This window comes from Mya arenaria, chromosome 17 (assembly GCF_026914265.1).
Source record: "Mya arenaria isolate MELC-2E11 chromosome 17, ASM2691426v1".
NCBI lineage: Eukaryota > Metazoa > Mollusca > Bivalvia > Myida > Myidae > Mya > Mya arenaria.
The window spans coordinates 8,705,864-8,720,941 of record NC_069138.1 but is presented as its reverse complement, the minus strand read 5'-3'; the positions used below and the strand labels follow the sequence as shown (position 1 = coordinate 8,720,941).

The window sequence follows — 15,078 nt, the reverse complement described above, 5'->3', positions numbered from 1 at the left end:
AGACTAAAGGTTTTGTCCTTATTGTTAGCGAGATGTGATAAAAGTTGAATATAAGTTCTTTTTACTTTGCCCATTGTATGTGAATGTAAGACACACATGATAAATTTGATGAAATATGTTATATATTAAATTATCTGTAAGGCTTTTTTTTCAAATTTAAAAAAAACGTGTGTGATCGATAGATGCCATTTTATATATAATTTGTACATGCATCAATTGTCATCACTACTTTGTAATTATATGATAATAGTTAAAGTAATTTATCCGATGCGTTGTACAAAAATGTATATAAAGTCATGTAACCTTGTTTGGTATTGCAACTATATTTTTATACAATATGGTGGCTTACAGACTCAGATGACATAAAACTTTAAGACGTGCTAGTTTTAATATGCTTAGTTGGTGTTACCATTACGTCGTTGAAAATAGTATGATAAATCAATAAGGTTGATCACCGTTTAGAATTGAAGAAGACTTAAGTAGGCAAAAACACGGCATTGAATATGATTATTGTTTTGTATTGAAAAAAATATTTATTCTGGAACAACAATGAATACTGTTGATCACAGTTTCATATCGAATAAGAGGGTTTATTAGGGAAAAAATATTGAATACTGTTTATCATAGTTTTATATTAAAAAAGAAGTGTTATTAGGAAATATAAAATTGAATATTGTTGATCGTAGTTTTGTATTGAAGAAGAAGGGTTATTATGAAATATAGCATTGGATACTGGTGATCACATTTTCATTTTAAAGAAGGTTTATTATGAAATATAGCATTGAATACTGGTGATCACATTTTCATATTAAAGAAGGTTTATTATGAAATATAGCATTGAATACTGGTGATCACATTTACATATTAAAGAAGGTTTATTATGAAATATAGCATTGAATACTGGTGATCACATTTCCATATTAAAGAAGGTTTATTATGAAATATAGCATTGAATACTGGTGATCACATTTTCATATTAAAGAAGGTTTATTATGAAATATAGCATTGGATACTGGTGATCACATTTCCATATTAAAGAAGGTTTATTATGAAATATAGCATTGAATACTGGTGATCACATTTTCATATTAAATAAAAGGTTAATTAGGGGAAATACGTAGAATACTGGTGATCACAGTTTCATAATGAAAACAAATGTTAATAAAACATACCAGTTAAGATCAGTATCAAAGATCAAGTATTTTGTCTTTAAGATAATACCTCGTACTAAATATATGGAAACATCATTCACAAATTATAGCAAAAATATATGGAATGACATTACCTTACATATACATAACTTTATAACGCTTAAAACGTTCGAAGGAAATTATAAGCTTCATGTATTGTGTGAAAGTTATTTTACATGTTCTTTAACATATGTATATGTTTAATTTTTAGTCATGTCCTTTGAGTGTCTGTTAGTGAAAGTTTAAGTATGAATGTATATATGGATAGAATGTTTAATAGTTTTATATGTGAATGCATATTTCTAGTTTTAACATTGACAGGTGACTTATTTTTACGAATAATACTTGTTCTTTTGTTTCTTTACTTTGAATGCCATATTGAAAAGTAGAATATATGTTCTCATATGTCTTATTATTATTTTATTATTATTATTATTATTATTATTATTATTATTATTATTATTATTATTATTATTATTTAGGGAAAACACTTTGAACACTGGAAATCACAGGTTTTATATTGAAAAAGAGCTCTTATTAAGGACAAAAAGAAGGTTTTTTCAGTGAAATTATTGAATACTGGTTATCATAGTTATATTTCATATTAGAAAAAGGTTTTATTAGGGAAATAACATTGACTTCTGGTGGTTACAGGTTTATTTTGTAGGATGTTTATCAAAAATATTTTTTCATCAACTTTCTTCGGGGTTAGCTGTATCTAACATATATAATGTTATTTAAGACTTTCGATAATGGATTTTATTTGGTGAACGTTCACTTTTGGTATGAAATGCATTTTAATGCTCAAAGCAATCGTTTTCATAGACAAAACTCAGGCTCTACTATCACATAAAAAATTAAATTCTGACTTAACTGAGACAATAATTTAAAAGTTATTACCAAGAGGAAAAAGAAATACAAAGAATTTTGTATGCTTCAAATAGCTCCACCTACTCAAGTTTCCAGTTCGACACGTCTGATCCCCTATCAAAAACAAGAAACGAACTGAAATTAACTCATTAATTTTGCTTCAACAAAAACGCAAAACTTGTCTGATTTAATAAGAAAATTGCTCTATTTTCACTTGTTATCAAAACATTTAAGCGATAACAGTGGTCGAAATTGAATCAGAGTCGTGCTCAATTTCCAAAGAATTATTTCTTTAAGAATGATTTACAGCTTTCAGTCCAATTGTGTGTAAAATTTCGGATTCTTTGACATGTTGCATACATCATTCTGTCTCCCGATTTCAGATCTGCAATTACTTCGCAATTGTATACCTCGTAATCTTCATTGTTATATGATTCCAAGCCGACCAAAACATAATTTTCATCAATTGCACTAATACGCAGAAACAGGATCTTGCAGTGCGACAGTTTTCAATAATGGATGTGTTTTATATGTGGCGTAAAATTAATCGTTTATTTACATGCAATACCAATCAGAATTAATGAAATTTTGTTATGAATTTTGACCTTCACGCTTGATTAATGTAACAGAACGAATTATTATAAAAACGTTTGTTATTTCTATGGCGTTTTCACAAATACTTTAAAAATAGTGTGCAAGAGTCATACATGACTATATTGATATAGTTGAGGTACAACACCAGAAATATAAAATTATACTAAATGATTATTTTTATACAATATCATAAGCGTAATAGTTAAATAATAATGAAAGAAATAAATCACGTATTGTTCTTATGAAATACGATGTACAATAAAATCATCAATAATACCATGTTAACTGAAGGAACAAGCAAAGTATTCAAAACTGAAATGGACTTTGTAAAGGTTAACAACGGTGATAACCTCGTCGTTGTTAACTTTAAAATCGTGACTGCACTGGAAGTTGGTTTGATACACTAGTGATCGGCAGTATTTCGAACAAAATTTGTCTAACAAGACAACTGATATCGCTGCACTTGTTTTACACAAATATTTGAGCACATGGTAATTAATCTTTTAAAGTTAACAACTATGCCGTTACTGGTTGACGGTACATTTCCGAACAGGGCACAAATCCCGAACACCGGCTAAAACACGCGTTTGTTTACCGTGATCGATTATTCGATGAACTAGATCAATACAGAGGCTTGCCTTGGTCACACTTGCGAAGTTTCATCTTGTTTTGTTAAGTATTTTTCTAAAAATGCCATTCAATGTTTATACGCTTAAAGATAAAAATGAAGCACATGGGGGAATGACGTCAGAGGGCGCCCGCGCATCTTTAGGTTTTGCAGTTATGTTGACCTACATTCAAGATATTTATAAATAGAAATCACGGTTTCCTTTGAAGCGAATGTTTTAAAAAACCTCGGAAACAATAAATCACTTTGCAGCAAAGTGTTTATTTAATATAGCATACTTTTTAATTATAATTGTATGACCATGTATTTTCGCTTTTCAAGTGTTCGGTATTTGTGCCCTCCATAGCATAATTTGAAGGGTGATTTACTGTCCATAAAATGAACGATTTTCGACATAAAATTGACGAGATCGTGAATCTGTACTTTGACAGCTGTTTTCGCATGAACCAAAGATGTTTCATACGAAAGTTTAACTTACTACAACATAAACTCTCCAAGATAATTGTAAAAAAACATCAAAAAGTGTTCGAATTTGTGACGTTAACCAGTAACAACGTTGTGAAATTAAAATAATTTCTTAGCAATCACCCGAATATTAAATCTTGTTAAGAGCCACAAGACAATGAAACAAGAGAGACTGAACGACTGACACAAACATACAAACATAAAAACAGACCGCAAACAAATAAAAATATTTCTTCACTGATCTCATTAAAGCAGCCTTAAATATGTTTTATATCTGTGTTTCTCTGGATCACTTTTCAAAACTGTTTTATTATACCGAATATTTTTAACTTGAATGTCCGATTGTTTAGAACTTTGTAAAGTTTAACAATGGTGTAAACCTCATCTGGAAGTTGTTTTGATACACGTGTGATCGGCTAAAAAGGTTTGAGTCAGATATTCTTGTTTTACGCAAATATTTGAGCATTCATAACCTATTTCACCATTTTAAGTTAAAAACGATGCGTTAACAAAGTTGTTAAATTTAACAAAGTTCCGAACTATCGGGCCAATATATAATCTATGTTTAGAGGCACAAGATAATGACACAAGCGACACTGAACGAGAAGCAAAAGATAATGACACAAGCGACACTAAACGAGAGCCACCAGATAATGACAAAAGCGACACTAAACGAGAGGCACAAGATAATGACACAAGCGACACTGAATGAGAGGCAAAAGTTAATGACACAAGCGACACTGAACGAGAGGCACAAGATAATGACACAAGCCACACTGAACGAGAGGCACAAGATAATGACACAAGCGACACTGAACGAGAAGCAAAATATAATGACACAAGCGACACTGAACGAGAGGCACAAGATAATGACACAAGCGACACTGAACGAGAAGCAAAAGATAATGACACAAGCGACACTGAACGAGAAGCAAAAGATAATGACACAAGCGACACTGAACGAGAGGCACAAGATAATGACACACGTGACACTGAATGAGAGGCACAATATAATGACACAAGCGACACTGAACGAGAGGCACAAGATAATGACACAAGCGACACTGAACGAGAGGCACCAGATAATGACACAAGCGACACTGAACGAGAGGCACACGATAATGACACACGCGACACTGAACGAGAGGCACACGATAATGACAATAGCGACACTGAACGAGAGGCACAATATAATGACACTAGCGACACTGAACGAGAGACACAAGATAATGAAACAAGCGACACTGAACGAGAGGAACAAACGTAAAAACAACAAACACATCACAAGCGCCCTAAAATAGCTTTATTAACAACCCATGAAATATTCAGTACATACTTTTCTGGTTGTTTGAGATACTTTTTTCCGTTTGTTGCATACTTGCACATATCTTATTAAACCATTGTACACTACAGGGATAAGCTTGGAAGGCTTGACTTATCTTTTGTGTTATTTTATTGCAAAACTATATGCTTGCCTCAATTCTATTCTATGTTTGTTTGATAAGACGTTATCACGCATCTCGTTTACTTCTACAATACTTAATTCATACAATTATCAATATAATATCTATGTTAAAGAACTTTATTGATTTTATACTGAAATGGATTAAAAAAAATTAAAGGTTCCTATGTTTGTTATCTCTCCCAGGATCGCTTTTTCAAACTTATTTCAGGATTTAGGTTTCCTTTTTTAAAATGTCCTAACAAGTTAAAATTCTCAATTATTATTTTAAAGCTCAACATTATAACTAATATGGTTAGTTGGTGACCCTATATAGGATATACGGGGAAAAAGGAACCATATCGAGTGAAAGCGAAGCTCGAACCCGAATATGGTTTTCTGCGCCCTGTATATCCCATAACGGCTCCTTCTTACCCCGAAACGTATATATCACGTCAACAACCTATTCAAATGTTTCATTTATTCATCAAAATATTCATTGGAATAGGAAATAACACGTTTTATTGGTACGATATAAATTTGCTGACCCACTCTGGAGAAATATGTGGTTACCGCGTGACCAGTTCTTGACCAACGGCGTGGCGTTATTTATGTTGGAGGCGTGATATAGGTTAATGCAAAACATGAAGTTATTTGTAACTTTATTAAATAAATCAAGACATACGTTTGATGTACAGTTCAAACAATATTATTTGCAACAGTAAATAATACTCCTGCCATTAGTAAAATTTGCATTGTCCGATTACTTTAAATTTATTAGAACATTCGTCTTTAAAGTTTTCGATATTCTTTAAATGTAATTTGTTATTTTTTGGCACTGATGTCATAATCTCGAGAGATGTTCCCGATAAAAAGACGGTTACAACGATTGCTGAATAAAAATATTCACAAAAAAGCAATAACACGTGAAGTAATAGTTTAACCTCTTGATCGTTTTGTTGGCGTTAGGTCAGTTTTATTCAATATTGTAATAGAAACTATACACTTGTTTAAAGTATTGCAGAGAATTGTGCCCGGTTTTTGTCAATTGCAGACTACTGAATGCGGTCTGAATGTTCGAAAAAGAAAGAGTTATCTCCATTTATACAAAGTTATGACACTTTAACCGTAATATGAGTGTTTCCTTTAAGTTATATATACTAGTGTTGAAACTTAGATATTGATGGCTGGAACTCTTTAGTAAATGTTGATAAATGTTCAAATTGTGCAGATGAAATTCGCGATTTTAAGACGATTTATTAAACCAACATATGAAGGGTTAGAAACGCGTTTCAACAAATAAAGCGTTAGAAACGCCTTTAAACAAATAAAGCGTTAGAAACGCGTTTAAACAAATAGATCGTTTGAAACGCGTTTAAATAAATAAAGCGTTAGAAACGCGTTTCAACAAATAAAGCGTTAGAAACGCGTTTCAACAAATAAAGCGTTAGAAACGCGTTTAAACAAATAAAGCGTTAGAAACGCGTTTAAACAAATAAAGCGTTAGAAACGCGTTGAAACAGAAAGTTTTATGGTAAAATTGTCCTTGTTAGCGTATGGATTATTGTGGGCAACTGATTATGTTGTCAATTTTATATTTCCTTCCTTGACTGTAGCGGCGTTGTGTCGCTTCCAACTTAAAATAAAATATTGTTGAATCCGTTAAGTATATTTTTTCTGAAAGAGTTAAATAGTTATAATAAAGATATTTTCACATGCATGACCGAAAAATTGTTGATGTTAGAGATGACCGTGTGTTTGAGCGGTATACTAGGCCTGAAAAAAATACTTTAGGTTCGATTCTACCCTCCGAAATAGGCGTCGAAACAACCGTTTTTTAATAGTCTGTTGGTTTAATAAATAAATAAATAAATAAATAATAATAAATAAATAAATAAATAAATAAATAAATAAATAAATAAATAAATAAATAAATAAATAAATAAATAAATAAATAAATCACACACAAACACACACACAAACAACAAACAAACAAACAAACACACACATACACACAAATATATATAAGACCCAGTTGATTTAATACGTGAAGAGATCAAGACAAGCTAAGTTTATTCTTTAGTAAACATCATCTTCTGATATGCAAAACACCGAGATGATTTGGCGTTGTCTGGGAGCATTGTAAGGTTTATAGATGATGTGATTGACAAACTAGGGTTTCCTATAATACCAAAAGTAACATCAGTTTGCGATGACAGGATTATGACTCCAGTCCGCCCGGCTAGCGAGAGGTTATTACTGGGCCAAATATACTTGTCTGCAAGACTGTGATGATTCCTTTTATATATCAAGATGTGTACAAGCTTGTGGGCACCATCGATATAAACTTACCATATAATTGAAAATCTCATCCTAGGTGAAAGTCAATAGACCACCTTCTCTGCATGTGTACGATGTCTTGTTGATTTCCTGAGTGCATTCACAACATCAGTCTGCAAAATACAAGATTGACATTTAGGGTCGTAAAACATAGCCTGAGAATCGAGTTATTGTCATTGTGTTCCTGAACATAGATATGTTAGCAAGTTCTTTCAAATTAAGACTCTATATGGTTTAAGATAAGTGATATGAAAGGATATTAAAGTTTTTCAATTTGATCGCTAGAATATTTTGTTTTGTATGGCCGCAGCTATTTTCATTTCACCAAACCAAGACATTTCACGTATGAAAAAGGTCGAAATGGCATTTGGTAAAGCAAATGTAGTCTTGATTTTGGGGTTGTTGACTTTTGTCAAAAGTTATGGACTCATGCCATATGAGGTAAGACTTTGTATAAATAGTTGTACGCGATAGTGTATATTATAATTTCATCGTTGAAGCGATGACAACTTTGGTTTCTGCTACTCTAAAATGAGAATAAAGGTTTTGTCCTTATTGTTAGCGAGATGTGATAAAAGATGTTATATATTAAATTATCTGTAAGGCGTTTGTTTTTTTTCGAAGTAAAAAACCAATTTGTGTTATTAATAGATGGCTTTTTATATATAAATTGTACATGCATCAATTGTCATCACTGTTGTCTAATTATCCAAAAATGGTTAAAGTAATTTTTCTGATGCGTTGTACAAAAATGTACATTAAGTTATGTTACCTTGTTTGGCATTGTAGAATTATTTTTATACAATAGGGTGGCATGCAGACTCGGATGACATGACACTTTAAGACGTGCTGGTTTTAATGTGATTAGTATGTTTTGCCATAACGTCGTTGGAACAAAGTATGATAAATCAATAATGATTAAAACAGTTTAAATTGAAGTAAGAAGGTTTAGTAGATAAAAACACCGCATTGAATATGATCTGTTTCGTATTGAAAAAGAAGGTTTATTCTTGAAAAAAACATTGCGTACTGTTGATCACAGTTGCATATCGAAGGTTTATTAGGGAAAAAGTATTGAATTCTGTTGAGCTTAGTCTTGTATTGTGGAAGGTGTATTAGGTGAAAGTATTGAATACTGTTTATCATAGTTTTAACCCTAACCCATAGTTTTTATATTAAGAAAGAAGTGTTATTAGGATATGTAACACTGAATACTGTTGATCGTAGTTTTGTATTGAAGAAGAAGGGTTATCATGAAATAAAGCATTGAAAACTGGTGATCGCATTTTCATATTAAAGAAGGTTAATTAGGGAAAACATTGAATACCGATGGTCACAGATTCATATTGGAAACAATGTATATTAGGTTAAATACGTTGAATACTTTTGATCACAGATTTCAGATTTAAAAAGAGCTAATAGTAATTTAAGACTTTCGATAATGGAAACCTCTTGGTCAATGTTCGCATGAGGTATTAAATCATTTTCAATGTTCAAAGCATACGTTTTTCACTAACAAAACTCAGGCTCCAATATCACATTAATACTGAAAGGTCTAGTTTAAGCCTTCTATAAGTGACCCCCCCCCCCGAAAAAAATAATATATATATATATATATATATATATATATATATATATATAATAAATAAATATGTGTACAGTACACAACCTCTGTTTAATGGACTTATTCTATTTGCCTTGAATCCTCTTATCAGATCTCCGATCTGAGTATCCTGCTGTGTAGTTTTGGAAGTTTTATTATAGAAATGGACCCTAAATGGCCCTGAGCCAATACACAAATACACAGGAAATTGGCCCCTACTGTGATACCAGTGCAATAAGCAGGAGCTGCACAGGAGGGGATTATTATCATGTCAAACATTCCTTAAAAACGGCCTTTAATTTCTGACTTTACTGAGACAATAAACTTGTTAACAAGAGGCAAAGGAAGTACAAAAAATGTGTTTGTTTCAAATACCTCGACCTACTCAAGTTACCTGTTCGTCACGTCGGGTCCCCTGTGAAAAACAAGATACGAACTGATATCAACTCATTCATTTCGCTTAAAAATACGAAAAATTTGACTGGTGATTTAATAAAACTGCTCTATTTGCACTTGTTCTCAACACATTTAAGCGATAAGAGAGGTCAAAATTGAATCAGTTTAATGCTCAATTTCCTAAGAAGAATCTCTTTAGGAATGATTTATAGCTTTAAGTCCAATTGTTTGTGAAATTTCAGATTCTTTGGCAGGTTGCATCCATCATTCTGACTCCCGATTTTCGATCTGTAATTACTCTTCAATTATAAACCTCGTATATTCATTGTTATCTGATTCCAAGCCGACCAAAACATAATTTTCCACCTCTGCACTGATACGCAGAAACCGAATCTTGCAGCGCGATAGTTTTCAATAATGTACGAGTCCATACACGGTATGTTTTATGTGGCGTAAATTGAATCGTTTTTTACGTGCTATGCCTATGCGTTTCATTATGTTTATAGTATTTTTTATAGTTCTGACCTTTATACTTGATAAATGAAATAAAATGAATAATTAGAGACACATGTGTACAGTAATGAATGAGTTTATCGATATTATTTTTTTTGAGGTTCAAATTAAATCGTTTATTCACATGCTATGCACATGCTATTTTAAGGGACTAGGCACCAGATGGTCCCAAAATCGGCAAATACAATATTTCCTCAACAAAAGCCTAGACTTATCAATACTAAGTAGTATGATGTCCGATAAGACATAAATTAATCCATTCAAATAGTATTTTGTAGCCGTCACAGCTTTGTTTACCAGATAAAAATTTCGCATTATCGTTTTACAGTTTATAGTGTGTATATTTAGAATACGAAAGTCGCATGGTATGTACAGATACAGAAATCGACGCTATTTATTAATCTACTTGAATTTGCATTGACAAAAAAGCAGTAAATTTTGAATTGGAAACAAATACGCAAAAACTGCGAACAATTATTGTGTCATAAGCGATGTGATACATCAATCAGAAAGATTCAATGCGTTGTACACAAAAATATCAATTTTATTTAAGTTATGACATTATTCTATTTTTTTCTGGCAATGATACCATCTAATGTCTAATTCCTTAAAATGTCCAAAGTAATTTTGCAATTTAGACCTTCATACTTGATGAATGAAATAGTATGAGCAATTATAACACATGTGATTCTATATGGCATTTTCACAAATACTCAATAAATAGTGTGTAAGAGTAAAACATGTCTTTATTGATATAGTTTGAGATACAGCACTATAATTTAAAATAACAGTACACTCTGTTGTGATTGCTGAAAATAAGACAATATTATAAAACGTGATAAGAAAGAGAAAAAGATAAAAATAATCGGCGTATTGTTCTTCTAATATACGATAAAAAAATGTTTTCATCAATAATACAATATACACAATATTTTATTCAACACATATATTTAACACTGTGCTACTATGCAGACGACAAACATAATACATTTTTCCATTTTTTATTATGAAATATATATGTATTATAATGACAAAATACCAAATACCTATCTGTTGTTGACGACTGTTGGTTGAATTTTAAAAAGAAAGTCAATCAAATTCAACCAATCACCTTAAATAACATACATTATTTTTATAACCATACGAAAAAGAACATATGTTTTAATTTAGACGTCTTCAGATAAATTAATTTATTAACTTGTATTAGTAATAACTGTTTGATCAGATACCTTCTCCCGATTTTAAACCAATTCTTAAAACGCGACCTACTCAAGTTTCCTGTAAACATTCGACCCACTCAAAAACAAGAAACGATCTGACATAAATTAATTGATTTTGTTTCCAAAACGCGGAAAATTTGACTGCTGATTCAATAAGAAAAATCTATTTCACTCGTTATCAAAACGTTTAAGCGATAAGAGAGGTCGAAATTGAATCAAGACCATGCTTAATTTCCTAAGAGGAATTTCTTTAAGTATGATTTATAGCTTTAAGTCCAATTGTGTGTAAAATTTTAGATTCTTTGGCATGTTGCATCCATCATTATGTCTCCCGATTTCAGACCTGTAATTACTCTGCAATTATATACCTCGTAATGTTCATTGTTATCTGATTCCAAGCCGACCAAAACATAATTTTCCACCTCTGCACTGATACGCAGAAACTGGATCTTGCAACGCGATAGTTTTCAATAATAAATGAGTCCAAAGACGGTATGTTTTTTATGTGGCGTAAATTGAATCGTTTATTTACATGCTATGCCTATGAGATTAAATATGTGTTTGTTATTTAAAATTTCTAATCTTCATACTTGATAAATAAAATAGAATGAATAATTATAGACACATATGCTTCTTTATGGCGTTTCCACAAGTATGTTTCAAATGTATGAGTCAAACATGACTATATTTTTACATTAAGAGGTTTAACACTTGAAATGAAATACTTTAACATAAAAAATGATAAAAAATAATATCAAAAACAGAACAACGGAAAGCTGTAAATTAAAGGTAGATGACCAGTATCAAAAATTCTAAGGGCCAATCATTCTGAAAGTTGTTAAAGTTAACAACAATGTTAAAGCACACTTGTGAACGGCAGTTTTTCTTACAAGATATGAGACAAATGCTTAGCTGTACTTGTTTAATGTGAATAATTGAGCACATCAAATATTATTTCACCTAAAATTTAAGAACTGATGCTGTTAACAAGGTAGTTTACTTAAAATAAGTACTGAATAATCGGCCCAATATATAAACCATGTTTAGAGGTACAAGATAATGACACAAGCGGCACTGATAGAGAGACACAATCGTACAGACAACAATCACAGCAAACGCAGTAAACAGCTTTAAAAGACATGAAATATTCAGTACATAATTCTCTGGTTGATTTAGAAACTGTACTCGGTTGTTGCGTACTTGAACGTTTCTCATAACATGATACGTTATATGGTTGTATTCCTTATATATTGAAACGGATTTAACGAATTAAATGTCATTATATTGCTCAATATATATATCTATATATATATCTCTTTCTCTCTGGATCCCTTTTCAAAACTGATTTCAGAATTTTAGTTTTGCTTTTTTTCCAAACACGTTTAAAACCCTCACTTATAAGAGGCACATTTTAGAATGATGCAATCACATTATATTCTTTACTGTAATGCATAAGTATGGTGTTTTTTTAACTTAACGGACAAAACACAACATACGATAAGTGTTTTTCAAAAATACTTTTTGCACAAGCCTATATTGTGCCCCTTAAAGAGTTTTTCTGACCATGTCATCACGGCATCCATTAAAGTTAACAAAACTCCTTTCCTAAGTGAAATTTGTGTTGTCTGATTCATTTTATTTTTTTAGAACAATACTACTATAAAATATTTGATTCTTTTCTAGACCAAATCACTGCATAGCATATACAGAAAGAATATGTTGCTTGTTACTTTTGGTATTGATGTCAAAATATCAAGAGATAAATATGTTTCAGATAAAAAAGACGGAAACAAAAATTGCTGAATATCAATATTCTTACAAAAACAACAACATCTAAAGAAATATAAAAATATATTGAGTGTTTGCTGACGGTAGGTTTTATTCATTGTCTTGATAGAAACTATATATGTATTTAAAGTATTGCAGAGAATTGTGCCCGACCTCTGGCAATTGCAGACTATTGAATACGGTCGGAATGTTAGACAAAGATAGAGTTCTCTCTCTTTATACAAAATTATGACATTTTCATTTGCTTCAACAGTAACATCAGTGTTTTCATTATGTTATGGTTCTTTTTGAAAGGGACTCGCTAATGTTTTTGTTAAATGCACATTTAGTATGACGAAATAAAGTGAGGCAAAGATATATGCTCAAATAGTGCTTTCAAAATTCACCATTTTGAATAACTCTAATGTTAAATTTTACTTGTTAGTGTATGAATCCTTGTGGGCAAATGATTATGTTGTCAATTAAATATTTCTTTCCTTGACTGTAGCGACATTGTGTCGCTTCCAACTTAAAATAAAATATAGTTGAATCCGTTAAGTATATTTTTCTCCAATTTCGGAATCAAAGAGTATAATAATTTTAATATACATGTTTTCACATGCATTACCGAAACATTGCAGATGTAAGACATTAGTTAGTGTTTGTCTCCCGATTTCAGATCTGCAATTACTCTGCAAGTATATACCTCATTATGGTCATTGTTATCTGATTCCAAGCCGACCAAAACATAATTTTCCACATCTGCACTGATACGCAGAAACAGGATCTTGCAACGCGATAGTTTTCAATAATAAATGAGTCCAAAGACGGTATGTTTTTTATGTGGCGTAAATTGAATCGTTTATTTACGTGCTATGCCTATGAGATTAAATATGTTTATAGTAATTTTAAAACTTCTGACCTTCATAAGTGATTAATTAAATAGAATAAATAATAATTGACACGTGTGTTTACAATAATGAATGAGTTTATCGACGGTATGTTTTTCATGTGGTGTAAACTGAATCGTTTATTGAAGTTTATAGTAAGTTTGACCTTCATACCCGATAAATAAAATAGTATGAATAATTATTAAAACATGTGTTATTTATATTGCGTTTTCACAAATGCTTCAAAGTAGAATTTATGAGTCAAACATGACTGTATTATTTGATAAGCGGTACAGCTAAATAATTTAAAATAATAATTACATTTTGTTGCGTTGGTTGCGAAAATAAAATGCAATATCATAAAACGTGACCATATAATAACAATAAAATAAATAAATCGTTGTATTGTTCCAATGAAAAACGATGTAAAATAGTTTTATCAATACAACTGTAAATTGAAGGGACAAGCACAGAATTGAAAACTTCAACTAGAGAGAGAGAAATGTCTAGAGGCTAAAACGACACACTGAAGCAGATTCGCAAACGTTCAAACACTAAATACACCATAAACGCATTAAAATAGCTTGATCAATAACCCGTGAAATATTCAGTACATCTTCTATCTTCTAAAGTTGTTGTTTGAGAAACTGTTGCGGTCTTGCACTGATCTCATTAAAGCAGCCTAAAATTATGTTTTATGTCTGTGTTTCTTTGGATCGCTTTTCAAAACTGTTTTAATTTTGCTTTATATGAGGACGTTTTAAAAATTTAAACCCTCAGACAGTTGAGGTTGATTCTAAACATTTGTTGTTTTGTTGTTTAATCTTATTGCATTGTTATGTTTAACATAACAAACAAAATAAAACAAAAGTAATGTACAGTTTAAAATATGTTTTGGCATGAACCTATATTGTGACATTTAAGAAGTTTGCTAACAATGTCATAACGGCATACGTAAAAGGAAAAAAACTCCTAAAATTTGCATTGTCCGACTGATTTAAATTCAATAGAACAATACTACTTTACAGTATTTGATTCTCTTCGAAAAAAACACTGCATAGCACATACAGAACTGTTATGTAGGAAATACTTTTGGTATTCATGTTATCGTATAAAGAGATAAATCTGTTTCCGATAAAAAGACGGATACAGATTGCTGAA

The 15,078-nt window shown here is 31.2% G+C and overlaps 1 protein-coding gene across 2 annotated transcripts in view; it reads left to right on the top strand.

The window, feature by feature from the left end:
* Positions 1-15,078, top strand: part of LOC128223923 (CCN family member 1-like) — a 301,846-nt gene that overhangs the window by 159,688 nt on the left and 127,080 nt on the right. The gene's annotated exons all lie outside the window — the stretch shown is intronic.